Source organism: Anthonomus grandis, chromosome 10 (assembly GCF_022605725.1).
Source record: "Anthonomus grandis grandis chromosome 10, icAntGran1.3, whole genome shotgun sequence".
In the NCBI taxonomy this organism is placed as follows: Eukaryota; Metazoa; Arthropoda; class Insecta; order Coleoptera; family Curculionidae; genus Anthonomus; species Anthonomus grandis.
This window is the reverse complement of record NC_065555.1, coordinates 15465474-15484402: the sequence shown is the minus strand read 5'-3', so window position 1 is coordinate 15484402 and position 18929 is coordinate 15465474. Positions and strand designations below refer to the sequence as shown.

Genomic DNA, 18929 nt, shown 5'->3' with positions numbered 1-18929 from the left:
TTTGTAAATTATTAATAAGATAAATATATTTCTGTTTATTTTTTTTATTGCTTTATTATATAAAATTACAAATATTTTTATTACCGATATGTATGTAACACGTTTAAATAAATATATATTATTTTATTTTCCCTTGGAATAGTTTCTTTAGAATATTTAAAAATTCTTATAAAATGCAAAAAAAAATAGATTATTGTACTACACAATACATTTTACATAAACTGTTTAATATAAAATTAGTTTACCTTTTTATTTTCTCAACACTTTTTCGACTTGTATACTTTTTTGTCTTTAGTGAGTAAAGATATTTTTGTTTAAGTTTATTTTTAGTTAGGGTATCTAGGTTTAATTTCCTGATAATTTGTGTTTTTCGATATTTTTTTCCATAATTTCTTTTTTGTCTTGATTTTCTTTTGAATTTATTTTCCCCAAAAAATTAAAAAATACCTAAAAAATGCAAAAAAATATAAAAACTATACAATAAATTTTGGACAAATTATTTAATACAATTTTTTTTTTCAAATATTCTCGTCAACTTTTGGACATCGATACCAATATTCTAATAGGATGTATCCCACAAAACCCAAATTTTTCAGGAGGAGGAAAAAACCGTATATTTTTTTAAATATTTAAGAAAAAAATGTTTTTTTTTAATACTTTTTTTTTTCTATTATTTGTTTTAGATTATGAGTTTTTTTTCACTTATTTTTTAAATTGGCGGCAATAACTGGGTTACGTCTTATTATAATATTATGACTTTATTGGATACAACATATTTCTTTGTAGTTGTCATGTTAGCACGATAACTAAATTTTAAATATTGTGGGTTAAGACAAATTAAACAACGATTATATTTAAAACGAATTTACTTTATTCCTTATCAAAACTTTTTTAATGAAAAATTTAGGAAACAGAAGTTTAATACAAAACTAATATTAAAAAACTAATCTGTATTGTTTACCTTCTTGTTTGATACTTCTGTTTTTTCGTAATATATTATTAGGTCGTAAAAGTAGTGCGTGTCCTTTGAAATCACTTTTTTTAACTGTTGTAAATCCATCCATTTTTTCTTTGAAATTTCTAACCTTTTATTAAACTGTATAAGGGCCTGGGTACGTATTCATCTAAGGTAATTCCTTTTTGTCTTTGTGGTAAAATTGCATACGGGTCGTCGTATTTAGTTTTATACAAGATTTCTCCCAAAGGTAAATATTTTAGACATCTTAAGTCTGCCACCTTTAACGGACTGTTTAATTTTTCTGGGCGAATTGAGTTATATCTCATCAAGTTCGGGTTATCAAAATTAAGAAAGTACGAGTGGTCTAAATATTCAACTTCTAAAGGCATTGGGTTTTTTTCTGGCATTTTTTATAATATTAATGTAGTCTGTAGGTAGAAAAATATCTTTTCCCTTCAATCGTCTCTCAATAAAGCTATGAGAAGAGTCACCCTCCATTTGAGTGTGACCCTTCTCAATAAATTTTTGTTTAATCTCAATATTAAATTTTGTTGCAAGAAAGGACAATGCTTTGGACAGAGCGACATTTTTATTTTGATAACCGCAACTGTCCGAGTATAAAATAATAGGTTTTTTGTCTGCCTCCAAAGCTGATGTCAGATGTTTGATGATGCAGGTTACAAAAACTGAACAACATAGTTCCCCTTCTGTTTCATTCGACAGGAAATTTTTGCATGCATGGCTTGACAAGTTGTAGATGGTAAAATTGTGCAAAATGGATGGTAAAAATCTGCAATTTTGTTTTATAATACAAGGAGCTTGCTTGTAATTGAGGACATAATTTGACGGCCTGTACGTCCATTGCAAAGCAATAAATATACTGATCTTGTGCTTTCTTCTTGTCAAAGTCTTTTTCCTTTCGAGCATGATCTTTTGCTAAAACATGATTCTGATAAACATTTTCGTTAATCTGATTAATTTTGTATCCACAGCATAAATCGCACTGATCCTTTCTAGGCTTAAACAACGCAAGATTCATTTCGTTAAACCCTTTTAGAAAATTACTTATTGACAAGGGCAGCACATCTTCGACATTTGTTTTTATAAAGTTGAAATACGTCAGTTTTTGATTTAAAATCTTTCTCTAGATATAACTTGTTTGACTTTTTGCGGCAGTAGTGACTTTCAACTTTAGGCAAACTATCTAAAAATAGGTGCAACTGTTCTAGCTTTTTATTTTGTTCAACTGAATGTACTGATGTATTTTTTTTATTAGCCTTATTTTTGTTTATGTCCTCCTGATTATTTTGTGTTCCAAACACTGATCCCTCATTAACCCAGTGCCTAACCATTCGTTTTTTTATACCTAGCGTACCAAGAAATGTTTGCTTGCATACTTGGTGTTTTCCGTCCTCAATTTTTAAATAGTACTGAAAGGAACCTTGTCTTCTGGATGGATTTTTTGTGTAACTTCTTTTTCTTTCAACGTAACTAGTCATGTACAAAACGTAAAGCCTTTTTTGCTCCCAGGATATATTCCAAAATGTTTAAAAAATTGATTGTCGGACTTCTTCTGACATTAGGTGGCAGAAACGATTTTCTGCTTTTTTACAAAAACTCGACATACATTTAGGTCCGAGTATTCTTTTATTTCTTTTTGTATCGTGTTTAACTGTCCCGTCTTTAGATCTTGTGTATCCAATGTACTCTTCTCCCATCATTCTTTTTCTTTTATTGACATTTTTATCCCATAATTCTTTATTTTCTTTTTTCAGCTATTTTTGTATCTATAAAAAAAAAGAAATTGATGCTCAAATAGGTTTTGCAACCCAAAATCGAATAAGATGGGAGAAGATTTTTGAATAGGGGTCCAATATAAGTAAAGCTTCTTTATTTAAATATCGTTCGACTTTTATGAAGTTATCTTTAGAACACTACAATGGTAAACGGATTTGAAATGTTTATTTTTTTAAATTTCGGAAAAAATTACTATGTTCTTTAAAGTATAAAACTTATAATATCTGGTTTCGATCGAGGGGTCCTGAGGATGACTTTACTGAAGTCGAAACCTCGACATTTAAGTCAAGAAGTTTTAGATTTATTGGGCCTCTACCCAACAATTTTCTTCCATCTTTAGTATTTTACTGATGTTAAATTTTACCTTCAGACTGTACTAAACCGGGGCTCTCTTCATCTGGGATATTATTATCTTCGTCTGAGTTATGTTCATGCGAGTTTTCTTTATCAGGATTATCTTCATCTGGGTTATTTTGATTTTGTTCTTCATTTAAGTCGTCTTCTTGTGATAATCGTATAAATTCGGAATCAAAATTATCTTTGGGCTCTTGTATATTTTTAGCTTAACAAATCTTGCTTTTAAGCCCAATAGAGATAGGTCATCTTCATCTATTTCATCCGTTTGGGGTGCTTCAATAGTATTATTTAAGTCGATTATTGGCAGACTGTCATAGATTACGTCTGCGGAATGCAAAAAATCAACGTTCACGCTGTGATTATATAATAATAATAATAATATTAATAATAATAATAATAATAATAATAATAATAATAATAATAATAATAATAATAATAATAATAATAATAATAATAATAATAATAATAATAATAATAAATATTTTTTATTTGCATAGAAGAAACAAAAAAAATACAAGTTTATAAAATCTAGCAATAAATTTACGCAAATAAAAGGCCTACAAATTCAGAATTCTGCCATGGCAAATTCTGGTCTTTAACATTGTGGCCTCACACTTCATTAAAAAAAATGGTAATTTCAGTAACGCTCATTAACAGTAACGCTTATCTAATAACTAACTAATTACAGCTTTTTCTTTAATAATATACCTAATAAACCATAATAAGAGTTCTAAATTCTAAATTTGACAGTTTAACATCAAGCAAAACAATACACATTGCAAATACCCAAAAAACAGATTAAATTTTGTGTCAAATAACAAAAAATAGAAAAATTATTGCAGACAATAAATAAATAAAATGATCCCAGTCAAGAAAAGAACCATTCAAAAAGTTAAAAAAGAAGAACTTAAATTATATACCCTGTTGATTCATTAGATGTACAATCATCCTATTACGAAAAGTATTACAAGAAATTGATAATTGGTCCGGATCCAAATTTAAAGAATTTATTTGATAAGCAAAATTGTAAGAAAATGATCGTTTAAATAACTGTGTTTTATGTCTCGGAATGAGAATAGTATTTCTTCCTAAATTTAAATGGTGTACATCATTTCTAAAAGTTATTTTTTGATAGAGATAGGGCGGACTACGATATATTAAAATTTCATAAAAAAATTTTAAAGAATGAGCAATTCTGCGATTATGCATATTAAGCCATCCAAGTTCGTGAAGTTTATGGGAAATGCGGTTTCTCCTGCGAATGCCAAATATTAGTCGAATGCAAGAGTTTTGGAGCTTTTGCAGTCTACCCCTATCCTCATAATCAAGACACCAGCCATACAATACATCACAATAATTACATTGTGAAAGGACCAATGAATCACATAAAAGCTTCTTAATATCTTTTCTTAAATAGTGTCTATGCAAATAAATTAATTTCAAAGCAAGATATGCCTTTTTAAGAATATTAGACACGTGATGGTTAAAACGAATATTATTATCTACTATAAGGCCCAAACTCTTACATTTGTCAACAACTGGAATTCTTTCGTCCCCCAATTTAATGTTTATACCATTTAAAATATTATTTACACTAGTTCGATTACCTATGAATATTATAGATGACTTAGAAGGATTTAATTTTAATAAATGCTTTGAAGAAACATCACAAATAGCTTGTAAATCCTGATTAATTTTAAACTCAGCCATTTTAAAATCTCCTGGTAAAAATGAATAATATAACTGCGTGTCGTCTGCGTAAAAATGATGGGCACAATGCTTTAATTGAACATAAAATCTAGACGTGTAAATGATAAAAAACAAGGGTCCTAAAATACTACCCTGAAGCACACCACTTTCAACTTCCAAAGGATCAGATATTTCGTTATCTATTTTAACACGTTGAATCTGATTATTTAAATAGGAGGCAATTAAATTAATAGCAGCATCAGAAAAACCAATATAATGAAACAAAGACTTTAAAATTAAGTGGCTAACGAAATCAAAAGCTTTAGTATAATCCAACAACACCAGAGCAGAAATCTTACCATCATCCCTAGCCCGAATTACGTCATCAATAAGGTCCGCCATAGCCGAAGTACAACTATAATTTGTTCTAAATCCAGATTGCTTAGGTGGTAAAATATCATTATTATTAAGAAAACTACGAATTTGAGAGTCTAGAATGCGTTCGAGAATTATTGAAAACGTTGGTAAAATACTGATAGACCTAAATTGACTAAAATCTGTTGGATTATGCACTTTCGGCAATGGCAACACAAAGGCTTCTTTCCAGCCTTTGGGAAAGTAGTTTTTATTAATACACTCGTTAACAATATGTAAAATAAAGGGTATAATAAAAGGACAGCATAGTTGAATTAACGTAATATTAAGATTATCCACCCCGAATGCTTTAGACTTTATACGTAATATAATTGCAGAAATAGTATTATAATCAGTGGGATGAAAAGAAAACTTATTTAAGGTCGGTAATGCATTCTAATCATAAAAATTAATTAACTCATCAGAATTATCAATATTTGTCACTCTTGTACTATCTATAAAATATGAATTAAAATTGTTGGTATTTACAAAAGATTTAGGAATTTGCTTCTGCTTTGATGGCAATATTTTTCTTAGTTCACGCCACTTGTCCTTGTATGTACAATTTTCAAATTTATCATTATAAAAAGCCCTTTTTTCCGCTCTAATCGCTGTTGTTGTATAGTTTCTAAGCTGTTTGTAATAATTCCATTTAGCTGGCAGTTTAGTTGTTTTAAAATCCTTTAATGCCTTATTTCTTAATTTTTGCAATAGTTTAATATTATCTGTCAGCCACAGAGAATCTTTTTTTTTTCGAACAACTATAGTTTTAATAGGAGCATGCTTGTCGAACAATTTGAGTAAGTTATTGTTTAAAAAAATGTATCTTATTATCTATGAATTCGAATTCATATATTAAATGAAATGGAACAGCCTCCAAATCCTCTTGAAAGTTGTGTAGGTTTATATCTTTTAAGGATCTATAAGATACAATGTGCGGTTGTACAATAGACTCCGTCACATTAAATTCACAAAAAACGCCAAAATGGTCAGAAAATGTAGAGCTTATTACGCCAGATTTCAAAATGCCAACATGATTTGTAAAAATAAGATCTATAATTGAACTAGTGTTGTTGGTTATACGAGTATGCTCGGTTATAAGTTGCTTCAAATCGAAAGTTTCACACAAAGAAATAAGCTGAGTTGCATGACTGTAATTTAATTTAGATATATCAATGTTAAAATCACCTAGACACGTTATATTATTAAAATTTGAAAAAATATCAATTAGTGTTTCCTCTAAAGTTAAAAAAAAACTCTGAACATTTGAACTTGGAGGCCTATAGACTATGCCGAAAATGTATGGCTCTTTACTAATAAAAATTTTTACCCATAAACTTTGAAAAAAATCATGACTTTCAGATAAAATAATTTCATATGATAAACCATTCCGGATATAGGCAACAATACCACCACCCCTAAGATTTTGACGATCATTTCTTATCAATTGATAATTACTGATCTGTATTGCACTACTATCAATAATAAGACTAAGCCAACTTTCGGTGACTGCAATCAGGCTAAAGTCCTTTTTACAATAATCATTCTTGAAATCCTCAAAATGAGCCAGCAGGGATCTACAGTTAATATGTACTATTTTTAACGACATAAAATATTGCAATTACTTATAAGTTTTTAGGAAAAATATATACTTAGTTGTTGAAGATTTAGGTACTTACTAGTTATGCACTTGTAATAAATTGATATATCTGTATAAAATAAAAGCTGAAGTTCTCTGGTTATAAAAAAAAAATCTTAGCCAAGAAACTATCTAACTACGTATATTCCTCAGTATAAAAAGTTAGTTTAATAATAATAATAAAGAATAAATATAAGGATTATACCTACACCTACACCAAAACAAAAAGAAAAACTAGTTTGTCGTAAAGTTAAACAAAAAGATTTTAGTAAGCCAATCATATATAAAAAAGTACCTGATGTTTTGGACTTGTTCTTAAGTTATTCAGTCCCAACATTGCTTTTAAGGTTGATTAAATCACTTTCCGAGACTACACGATGCACCGAACCATCACTTGTTTTGACATAAACATTGCCACTAGACACCCACGCAAATTTGTTTGTAAAAAGGTTTATTGCTCGGTCTAATAAAGTAAGCCGTAATTTAGTAAGATCCTCCTTAATGGAAACACCGGTGTTTTTTAACATTTTTCTGCTTTTGAGTACCGACAAACGGACATCAGCAGTAGAAAACCGTACAAGCACTGCCGGCGGTTTACGGCCCGGAATTTTTGGCGAAATTCTGTGACATTTTTTTATTTCACTACCGTTAACCTGCATTTTTAGTTTATTATTTAATATAGACAGTACGGTTTCTCGGACATTTTCATTTTGGTCATGTTTGATGCCAAATATACGGACATTGTTGCTGCGCATTGTTTGTTCTTGATTGTCTAGTAGAGTTCTAAGTTGACAGTTCTCTTCCTCCATCCGGCTTAACCCTACTTTAAGGGCTGCGATTTCTTGGTTTTGAGCTTCTAGCTGTTCATCAAATTTTTCTCTTACTAATGCAGCTACTTTCGCAGCTATTTCAGAGAGAAATTTATCGTTAAACACACTAGAAATGATGGATTTTATTTCTCTCACATCTGTTGTTGAGAAACCCATTTTGGCGGGAAATGACAATGGATGTCTTAAATGCAGTTAACTATCACAAACACTGGACACAAACACTCAAAAACAAGTCAATCGTATGAAAAGGCTACTGCTCACCCCTAACTGTATTATCTTGTAAAAAAACAACTTTAAAAACACTATTTTGAGGGGATTTTTGAAGAGCGACAAACACTACGTTCTCTCTACTCGAGCGTCATCTCTGAAGAATCATCTTATCAAAGGGGTGTTGAAAAAAGTTATTGTCATCTTCGTTAATTACTTCTAAATCGTAAGGCATATTGTACATCATATCGGTAATATTTACTTCGTCATTGATGAATTTGGGTTCATTAGTAATAGTTTGATTTAAAGCTATTGTCATTATCAATAGTCCGTTTAAGTAAAAGGCTTACAATATCTACCCATAACAAACTTTAAAAGTAAAATAAAAAAATAAATAGCTATAATCAGTTTAATAGCTATAACCAGTTTTACTCTAAATAAAAAAAAAATATTTTTCGTTCAATTTCTTTAGGTGTCACAGTATTTTTTTAATTTATAATTTGGTTTAAAATGCCTAAATTATAAATTATTCTTATAGATTTTGCTCAGATGAATCCATACAAATACATTTATTTATAGCTCTAATACGACCTAAGCCACAAAATACATGGTATCGTTACGTCGTATTAAGCAGTAATTTTTATGAATATGTCGTATCCAATATGGTTATTCAGAATTACAATACGACGTATATGACCTAATTATTTAAAAAGCAAATATTGTTACTATAATTTTAGTATAAATAAATTTAAATGCGTTAAGAAAATAATAGATATTACAATGTAACTTACCTTCGACATTTTAAAAATAGAGACACTTAAGATACCCTTTTTAATTGTAATAATGCAACAAAGTATAGACAAAGTATATACTATTAACACTCACTTAGTAAAACCATGGAGCGACTGTGGTATACGACCTATTAGAAAGAAAAAAATCAGCTGTTTTATTTACTATATATTAGAATTCGAAGGAACACAGTGAATTGAAAGCATTTTTGTAAAAAACGTAAAATCGGAAATTTGTGGATATCGGAATACGTCTTATTAGAACATTGGTATCGAATGTGAAACTTTTTGTTTTTAGTAAGTAAAAAAATGTTGGTTTTAATTTCCTTTAAAAATCAGTTTAATTAAAATATTAAATGTTAAAAATTGCAATAATTAAAATAAAATACGGCTATAAATTTCACAAAAAAACATAGCGTCAATTATTAAATATCAAATAAATAAATAAATAATTTGAAGGTTTAGGCAAATTTAGCAACTAAATAATGCAAAAAACAAAAATTTTACAACTTGATGTACCAAATCCACTTCTGTTATGCCTGAATAAAACAACTTTTACACTTATAAAACAAATTAAAGGTAAATTTTATTATAAAACCTACTGGTTACTAATTTAAGACCTAAATATTATCGTAGTAATTTATAGGACGTTAATCCCTTTTTAAAAAAGCTGCAGCATAATAGCTACCCTTAAATTATACACCCTCGTGTAGATCAATAGCTGCAGATAAACTGATTTATGAGCCTTCTAAATATATCAACACATTTCAAGAATAACCCTACAAAATATCGGTTGCAGTGTCAGATTCATATCTCATGCAATTCAACATTTCTGTTGACTGGAAACTATTGATTGCCTGCAACCCACATATTTCTAATTTGTATTCAAGTTAAAGGATAAAAGTCAGGAATATAAGATTTAAAATTCAGTTGAGTTCCTTTAAAAATGATATAAAGGAAGGTAATTAGGGCGCGACTTGTATAATATAAAACATTTTAAAACACCCACATAATCATAAAAAATACTGGCTTTTTTATTAACGAGAATTTAATTATAATTATGTCACTTTTATAACTTTTTTAACATTAATTTTTTTGGCTTCATTTAGATATTTTTATCCTTTGTGAAGCCTATTTATTTGCTGAAATATAATGCGACATTCGTCGAAATGTTTTGAGCGGTCGCCCTCTTTGAACATTCAGCTTTTTTTTTAATTAATTGCCTTTAAAATGATTTGAAATTTCATACTATAGTGCAAAAAAAATTTTATAGGGCAAAAAAAAATCCTAAAAATCCCAGCACGGAAAGATGATACTTGAGAGTTTCACTTAAAAACCTTTTACACTTGTTTAATACATAAAACTGGAGAAAAATATACTTGGAAATATATTTTAGTTTTATATCTGACAAAGCTCTTTTCAAATAGGTCGACGAAGGATTCGGCGAAGTTATGTACAACTTCCTAAGCATTTTCAAAGCCCATGCTCGAGTTTAAAAAGTGTTTTAAAGGTTTGTGAGCTTGTTTTAATACTTTATATTCCCCCATTTCCTGTTTGTACAGCAGCCTTTCTCTTTTCTGCCTCTTAAAAGCATGCTAGAGGTGTTTTTTTATCGGCCTTTTTTATACAGGTAAGGAGTCCTATGATTTATAAAAGTTTTATTGTAAAAAGTTAAGGAATAAGAATAGTCCTAAAATTAGGTGTACCATAGCCATTTTAGTTATGCTTAATTTAAAGTAAATTATTTAAATTATGTTATAGTTTACACGAGAAGAAATCTAAGATATTTACCCCATTTATAAGAAGAAAAAAGAGTTTTTAATTATTCTTTAGTTTAAAAGAACATATATTGTGTATATTATGTATATAATGTATATTAAGCAATTGCTATATAACAACATACAGTTTATAGAGGATTAAATTGAGCTTTTATTAAATTTACTTAGTTTAGATTTATAAAGAAGGGTTTATTAATAGAGGGTAAAATACTTGGGTAAATTAATCTCGGGGTAATATAAACCTTATGTCAAAGTTTGGGTTAAACACTCGTTTACTTATCATTTTATAGTGTGGTGTAGGAAACTTTATATAAAGATATTTATCCAGAGGTTATATTATGATTTTGCATACCTTTTTTTATAATACTTTAATACTTAATGCCTAAAAATCACCAATTTTAATATTTATCTTATTATCGAATCCTATTTATTTTTAATACCTTATTAAAATATTTTAATTATATTTGAAATAGTTTTTTGTTTTCTTAAAAATTCTTTTACATTTGATTTTTTAATTTTAAACATTTCAATATTTATTTAGTAAAAAGCTACATAGATAAATTAAGTATAAAATAATCTAATATATCATAAGGACAAATTGCTAATCGTGCTTCCATTAAATTCTTACCTGAGCAGTTTGGCTTGTATTAGTGTTTTAAGACCTAACTATGGAAGCAAGATGATTAACTAAAAAAATTAGAAAATTAAAAAAAATACAACAAGAAAAGCAATGAATTAATAATAGGTTTAAAAAGTTACTTAATATAGACGCTTTAATTAGCATCTTAAGCTAATTAACATTACTACGCTTTATATCGTCTAGAAGTTTGTTAAACTCACTTAAACCTCCATATCCAACATAATTAAGCATTTAATTTTCTAGTTTAAAGATTTTTTATCCGGAGTTATTCTGGTTTTATAATTGTGGACATTAAAAAAAAATGTTAATTCATTACACAGAGATATATTTAGCTAAAATGCCTCCCAATTTGAATATAAATAAGTGAGAATTAAACATAGTTCTTTGCTTAATGGATTAAAAATGTAGCACATAATCTTAAGTGATAGATGAATAGTGGTTACATTTCAGAATCGCTGTCTTAGTCATATCTTAAATTTTCTCGGGTTATTGGATATACTGTGGTAAGTTATATAGTAATGTCGAATAAAGCTGGATATGAGGAAATGCAAGGGCATTATATAATGAAAGTTTGGCATGCATTGATAGACTTTGGCATATTCTTTTAATAAATCCGACTTTCTTAAAAATATTTTCATAATGTAGTCAGCGTTTGCATGAAAATTTAAATTAGTCCAAGATTGTACCCAAGTATTATATTAAGTATAATATTCTAAACATACACACATTTTTCTTAATTTATAGTATAGTGCGCATATATTTTATAAGTCTGCACTATACAATAAATTAAGATAAGGTAGATGACCGTAGATATAGTAACCAGTGATAGCGTAACCATATTAATAATGTATAATAAAGACAACAATGGAATTAATAAGCACAGTTCTCTGTGACATATTCAACATCTACAGCTCAATATATTAAATATAGAATTTTTATATTTAACTTTTTTAAATACATATGAATTTAACCAACTTAAAACATTATACTTAACCCCCACATATTCTAGTTTTCTTAATATTTCTAGTTTCAGAGCTTTTTACCACTAAACCTATAAATGCTAATATTAATAAATTTGAGAAAAAATATATGAATTATCTTAATTTATAGGTCTTCGTCAAAAATAGAAATAGACTTAAATTAAAGCCCTTACAATTACTTACAAAAAAAATCGTAAAAAACGTCGACTTTGATGTTTTCTTTCCAACTTGGTTTAATTACAGATAGTGAGTTAAAAAATTAATATTAAATTGTCTTTTAGCATAGAATAATGTATTTACAATCATTAGTAAACACAATCATGCTTGAAATGTGAATTTTTTGGACTTGGACAGCTTTTTTTATTCTTTACACATTTTTTTAAATACCTATAAAAATCACAAAAAACATATCTCAAGATAAATTAATTAAATAATATGAATTTATTTAAATAATTTGTCAAATCACTAAACAAATTTAGCAACAAAATAATGTAAAAAACATAAATGTAATAATTTGATGTACCATACCCACTTTTGTTATGCCTTAGTAAGCCTATTATTTATTGTTTTAAAAAATACATAAAATTATTTTTTTTATATTACATATCTATAACTAATAGCGTAACACATGAAAACCCTCTTTTCAACACAATCATGCCTGCACCGCGGTTTTTAAAACAAAAAAGACATTAAACATACAACAGGATGTTAATAAAACTACTAATTACTTTAGAACTATCGTAAAGTCGGCTGCTTTAATAAATGCAGTTAATCATAAAAATTGTCTTATACTTTTACAGAAATATGAAAAGAGATACTAGTAATATGAACTGGAAGCAAACTTAATTACGGTATAAAAACAGACTCATAAACCTGCTCAAAAAAATTAAACTGTCTAGTTAGCAAATAGAAAACCATTTGAATAAATATTTTTGTAATGTGGCAAAAAAAATGGATAAAAATATTTTTATAACTGATAATTTTAGTAGACTAGACTAGATAGCAGGTACAAATTGACTTTTGAACTAAAAAATACGATTATAAAAGCAATAAATTAATAAAGCTCAAAAAATTCCCAAACAAAGATAGTATAACTTTAGTCGTATGTAAGTCCCCTACCTATATAAATAAAAATTCTATTTCACAGGGGTTTCTTTCCAGCAGGGAACTATTATGAAGTGTCTGATAATCGACCAATTGCGCTAATACGTACTTTTTCAAAAATGTATGCACAAATATTTAAACAAATTAGTCAGAAATAAATTAATAACTTTTTAAAAATTGTAATCAAATTCATCGCGATATAGATTGTATTACAAGAGCTTTCAATGCAATGGACAGAAACATACCGTCATTGTGGATCTTGCCTTCGATACCATATTACATGAATTGCTTATAACAAAATTACAACATACCGGGCTTTCAGAGAAGGTTCTAGAGTTATTAATAAGCTTTTTAAAAGACGGAGTACAATGGATCAACATTAATGAAATAAGCTGGGGTGTTACCCAAGGAACTGTTACAAAATTCTTACACAGAGCATACGTTACGCAAATCTCGATTTTAATGCAAGTTTCTTCTATACGAGAACCTAAAACAAAAAATTCTTATACCATGAGTTAACCTGAGGTTAAATAACATGACTCTATATTTAAAACCAACTTAATAAGGATAATTTAAGTTCTGCTCAGTTGCAATTAAACTTAATTTTTAACCAATTAGAAAAATGATTTTTTATGTTTTTTTTTCTAAATTTTAGGTTAATTAATGTGTAATTAACATCATTACTAGGTGTAGTTTAAATTGATACCTTTTGACTTCGACTAAAATCTAAAATGAACTAGGCTGTATAAAAGATCTTAGGTTAATTTATATCTAACTTAACTGGGATAATTTAGGTTAGACTTAACCCTTGACTAATTTGAACCCAATGTCAAACTTCAAGATAAGAATATTCACCCAGAGTGTTAACATCTAGGTAAAGTGATCTGTAATTATTGTAATTCTCACGTATACTATAGATGTTAACTAAATCCAAGTCTATCTTAAATTTCAAAAACTCTTTAACCTATCAATGAGTTTAACCTATTAACGAGGTTTTAGGCGGATTTTATATGAAACAATTGCCTTTATTTGAATGTTTATAATTTTTGCTCTGGATATTATTTTTAGGTATATTTTCACCATTTTATTTTTACTTTTATGCCATTAAATTTAATTTAAAGTTTTCTGACATATTCCAAAAATATTCTAAAGTAATATATTTATGTTTGCTTTTTATAGGGTAGGGATATAAATACTGATAAAATCGATATGTGCCAGTTAAAGCTACGTAAACATATTATTACGTAGGTGTAATAATGCGATAATAAAGCACGTACTGGGGCTCATTCATTAATTTAATCGAAGAGGGCAGGTCAAATGTCAGTTTGTTAAATTAAATATTTTCCAAATGTACGTTTTTTTCAGGTTATCCTGTGCTAATCACTAGTTTTAGTATGTTCAATTTAATTATATTTACTAAAGTGATACAAAAAACATACTTTTGAATTATGCTCCTAATGAATTATTGGGCTAACTTGTGTTATTGGTAATTTAAGGTGGTAAATACTTTTTTTATTAGAATTTTATTGCACGAATAGTCGAATGTTCTTTGGCACTTGTAGTATGTACAGGATATATCTAAGAGATTTGAGTAAAGCTCTATTATTTAAATATTTTCAGAATAACTCTAAAGAACTTGTAGACTACCGTAAAGTCGGGGGACTTTGACTCACGGGGGTGACTTTTTCTCAAAACAAGGAAAAAGATTAAAATAGTGTTTTTTTTTTGTAAAAATAAATATAACAAAATTAACTTAAAAAATTCTTAAATGTATACATAAGCCTACATATATGACGAAGTTACACATTCTTCTTCCATTTCACACATATTTAAAAAATATTTTATATGACGGGCGAAATATTTAAATTTTGAAGATATATAATTTGTCCTGCAGCGTAAGTTCATAAATATATTTCGGGTTGCCTATAGACTCTTTGCTCTATTTTTATGATCGAAAAGCATCAAAAAAAGCATTCGAATAACACGCGGGTTTTATTTTAGTCTTTCATTAGACAGCGTGCCGTTTAGTACAATTTTCGGGTGACTTTGGCTCAATTTAAAGAATACCTGTTTATTGTGTTTAATAACAAATAGGTGAGTTTTTAATATTTTAAACTAAGTTAGTCGTAGGTTAAGCCTATCTAGAGCTTAAAGTTTCTTTAAATACCTACCTATCTGATAACAATATTTTACGTTTTCTTTCTAATGTTTTTATCAACGGTTTTGAAAATGGCTTTTTTTCAGTAGATTATGCCTTCGACCTACAAACGCACAGCCGGTGCTAGGAGTTATGTTAACTACACCTAAGAGACTTTAAATAGAGCCGTAGAAGCAGTAAAAAACGGAGAACTCTCTCAGAGAAAGGCTGCCCTACAATTTAAAGTTCCAGTTGGGACAATAAAAAACAAAATTAAAAATAGACACACAAAATCAATAGCCGGTTTTTAAAAAAATTGAAGAAGATGCATTTACTTCACATATTTGCACTCTTTCTCATTATGTCGATGAGGAAGCCTCCTCATCGACCAAACCGACCTTAAATATTTAGGTAAAAATTATTTAGATCGCGAGGGAGATAACGGTGAAGCAGTTTCCAGAAAACATCCCTGTAAAAGATTGAATTAAATCTTTTCTTCTAAGAAACCCAACACTAACGCAGCGGTTTGCGAGTAACATAAAAAGATCACGGGCCGAAATAAATGAAGAAACCATAACTGAATATTTTAATAATTTGGAGGAAGAACTTAAGGACGTTCCTCCAAATTGTATTTGGAACTATGACGAAACGAATCTAAGTAACGATCCAGGTCGTAAAAGAGTTCTGACCAAACGCCGGACCAAATATATAGAGAGGGTCTTAAATACTAACAAATCTGCGGTGTCCAATATGTTTTGCGGTAACGCTGCTGGCAACGTGCTTCCTCCCTACGTTGTATATAAATCAGACAAGCTATGGTCAACCTGGATAAAGAATGGTCCAGATAATTCGCGATATAACAGATCCAAGAGCGGTTGGTTTGATTCGTTGTGTTTTGAAGACTGGTTTATTTCTCTTGTTCTGCCCAAATTAGAAAAGATTCCTGGGAAAAAAGTGATTATAGGCGACAACTTATCCTCCCATATTTCACCTACAGTTATTCAGAATTGCAAACGAGAAAATATTTAATTTTTGTGTCTTCCTGCCAACTCCACCCATTTAACGCAACCCCTAGACGTAGCCTATTTAGCTTGGCGGAAAATTCTACTCGATTTCAAGACCCACAACATCAATACTGGCTCCATCCCCAAAAGCATTATTCCTCAACTCCTTAAAAAGCTAGTGGAGGCTGTTAGTAAATAGGGTGGAAAAAATCTTGAAAACGGCTTCCGAAAATGCGGAATTTTCCCACTCGACAAACAATAATTGTTAGAGAGAATTCCAAGTTACAACAGAAATCAGCAAAATCCCGTCGAAAAAGAAGCGAGGGTAAGTGATGTGGTTATTAATTTTTTGGAACAAAATAGAGTAATAAGCTCTGAACCAAAACAAAAACGCAGACAGAAAATTGAGGTAACTGCTGGAAAAAGAATCAGCTCGGATGATCTTCAAAATCGCAAGATAGCAGAAAGCCTTAATAAAACTGAAAAAACTAAAACACAATCCAAGAAAGCAGAAACAAATGAAAATTAAAAAAAAAATAAGGAAAAAACAAACACAAATAACAATAAGAAAAATAACATACAGACACTAAATTCTAGGGAAAATATAGATGAGATGACCTTGGAGGCTGCTGAAGAAGAAATTGATAATTTTCTTGCAGAAATAGACAATATGCCTGAACCGATTGAAGTTGTAAATGCTAATGAGCCTGGAACCAGCGGCTTATCGAAAATCGAAAAAAAGAAAAAAAAATATGAATCGGATTTAAACACAAGTTTTTCTAGTTCCAGTTTAGTTTACATGGATAATTCGTCAGAAAATGAAGAATTTTTTTCTATCGGTGACTACGCAATTGTTACCGAACCTTCTCTAGATTCTTTTCCTGGCAAATTTGATGGGAATGCCAAGGACAATCGGTTTGGCTGTGTTTTAGAAATGGTCCATGTTAAAAAAAATATTTGGAAGTGGCCTGAACAGCCCTTTCGAAATTCCTACCATGTGGCATATTTTGATGTCTGTGGAGATGTGGGGTGGAGCAACAGTATAGGACTTAATATATTTTTTTTTAAATCAAAATGCCTGACTTGGGTAAAGATGTGCTTGGGAGTGAGAGGTTTCTTTCTCTTTTTATTTATTTTTTACTGACATCCCCTCCACCGCCACAGAGCCTGAATTTTTGTCGTTTTTTTTTTTTTGAAAATTAAGATGCCCGGCTTTGGGAAAGATGTGTTTAGAAATAAGGAGTCTTTTGCAGTTTTTATTTTTTTTTACTAGCATCCTCTCCATCGCCACAGGGTGTATACATATATATAAATATTTTTTTAAGTATCATGATACCTGGATTTGGGAAGAATATGCTTGGGAATAAGAGGTTTTTTGATGTTTTATGTTTTTTTCATATCCCAACAACTCACCGACCAAAATCCCTATAAATAACCCAGAATAAAAATACACGTATTATGGTTTTGTAAAACAAAAATTTATTTCAAAAATATACTAATAATTGTGCAACACTACTTTGAAGGAAAATCTTTTTTAGTCTCAAATTTTGGCATAATGGACCGTAACTCTAATTTATATTTTATTGCTCCATCTCTTCTTTCATAATCACAAACCGTAGGAAACCTCAGTCACCAGTTTTACAGCTCTTTCCACAGCTTGTATGTGGCAAGGTAATCTTTAATATATGATATTGCGGAAGGTTCTGGATCGTTTACTATTTCTTGTAGCTCAACTTCCGTTAATGAAAACGTTATTGGTGGTTCGGTCCAACTTACATGTTACAACTTACATGGCAGTCTACTAGCTCATAGTAATCTGAACCTTGAAAATTAAAATCTGGAACGACAAAATTTCGTTGTCTTAATTGACTATGATGTGTTTTAGCCCTGGCCTTCAAAATTCTGCAATAAGCTAGCTGCCTTATATATCTCCGATTATTCCACAACATAGACAATATTATATTTTCCGGGTGTCCAAAGAAACCATTCCTATTAATCACTTTGTAAATTATTTTTTTTAAGTCATCTGACAAATAATTGCATAATTGAATGGTTTTAAAATATGTTTTGCGCCATGAATGCATGAAGGCTTCGTTTTAATAAAAAACCACATAGGGCCATACACTTTAATTATGAATGTTACTAATGTAATTAAGTTTTGAGTTGGATTTGCGGTGATTACATATAAACGTAATAGTCTGTTTACAGTAGTCAACCATCGGGAAAGGACTAGTCGGCCTGGGTCACGTTTTAAGAGAGATTTGGAGCAGTAACCATTTTTAATAGCTAAAAACATTTCATAAAGGTATTTTTGATCTGTACTTAACTCTAAGTTAGTATCAATATCAGGTAATTCACACGCTTTTATAGAAAATTCTACGCTTGGTAGTTTTTCGCAATCGTTTAACAGCTTTCCTATAATAGGCCCACGAAATGCTCGAGATCCAGTTGTTTCACCGTCAAGGTGTTGCAGTATATGTCGCAAAGGAAGCTCATTCGCATGCAACTGGCAAATAAACCATTGCAGGGATCACTAAATGTTTCTTTCGAGTAATGAAATAATTCCTCCCTTGGATCCTACATTGATGTTTGTTCCGTCGCAACCAA

The 18929-nt window shown here is 29.5% G+C and overlaps 1 protein-coding gene across 5 annotated transcripts in view; it reads left to right on the top strand.

Moving 5' to 3' along the window:
- LOC126741647 (dopamine receptor 2-like) overlaps positions 1-18929 on the top strand; it is a 317442-nt gene that overhangs the window by 260285 nt on the left and 38228 nt on the right. Inside the window, exon 2 of one of the 5 annotated variants that reach the window (XR_007662250.1) lies at positions 10107-10189. The exons of 3 other annotated variants lie outside the window; for them this stretch is intronic. The gene's annotated coding sequence lies outside the window, so the exon portion shown is untranslated. Of the gene's footprint in view, positions 1-10106; positions 10310-18929 lie in introns of all 5 variants that reach the window. One more of the 5 variants, XR_007662251.1, reaches the window with a different exon arrangement.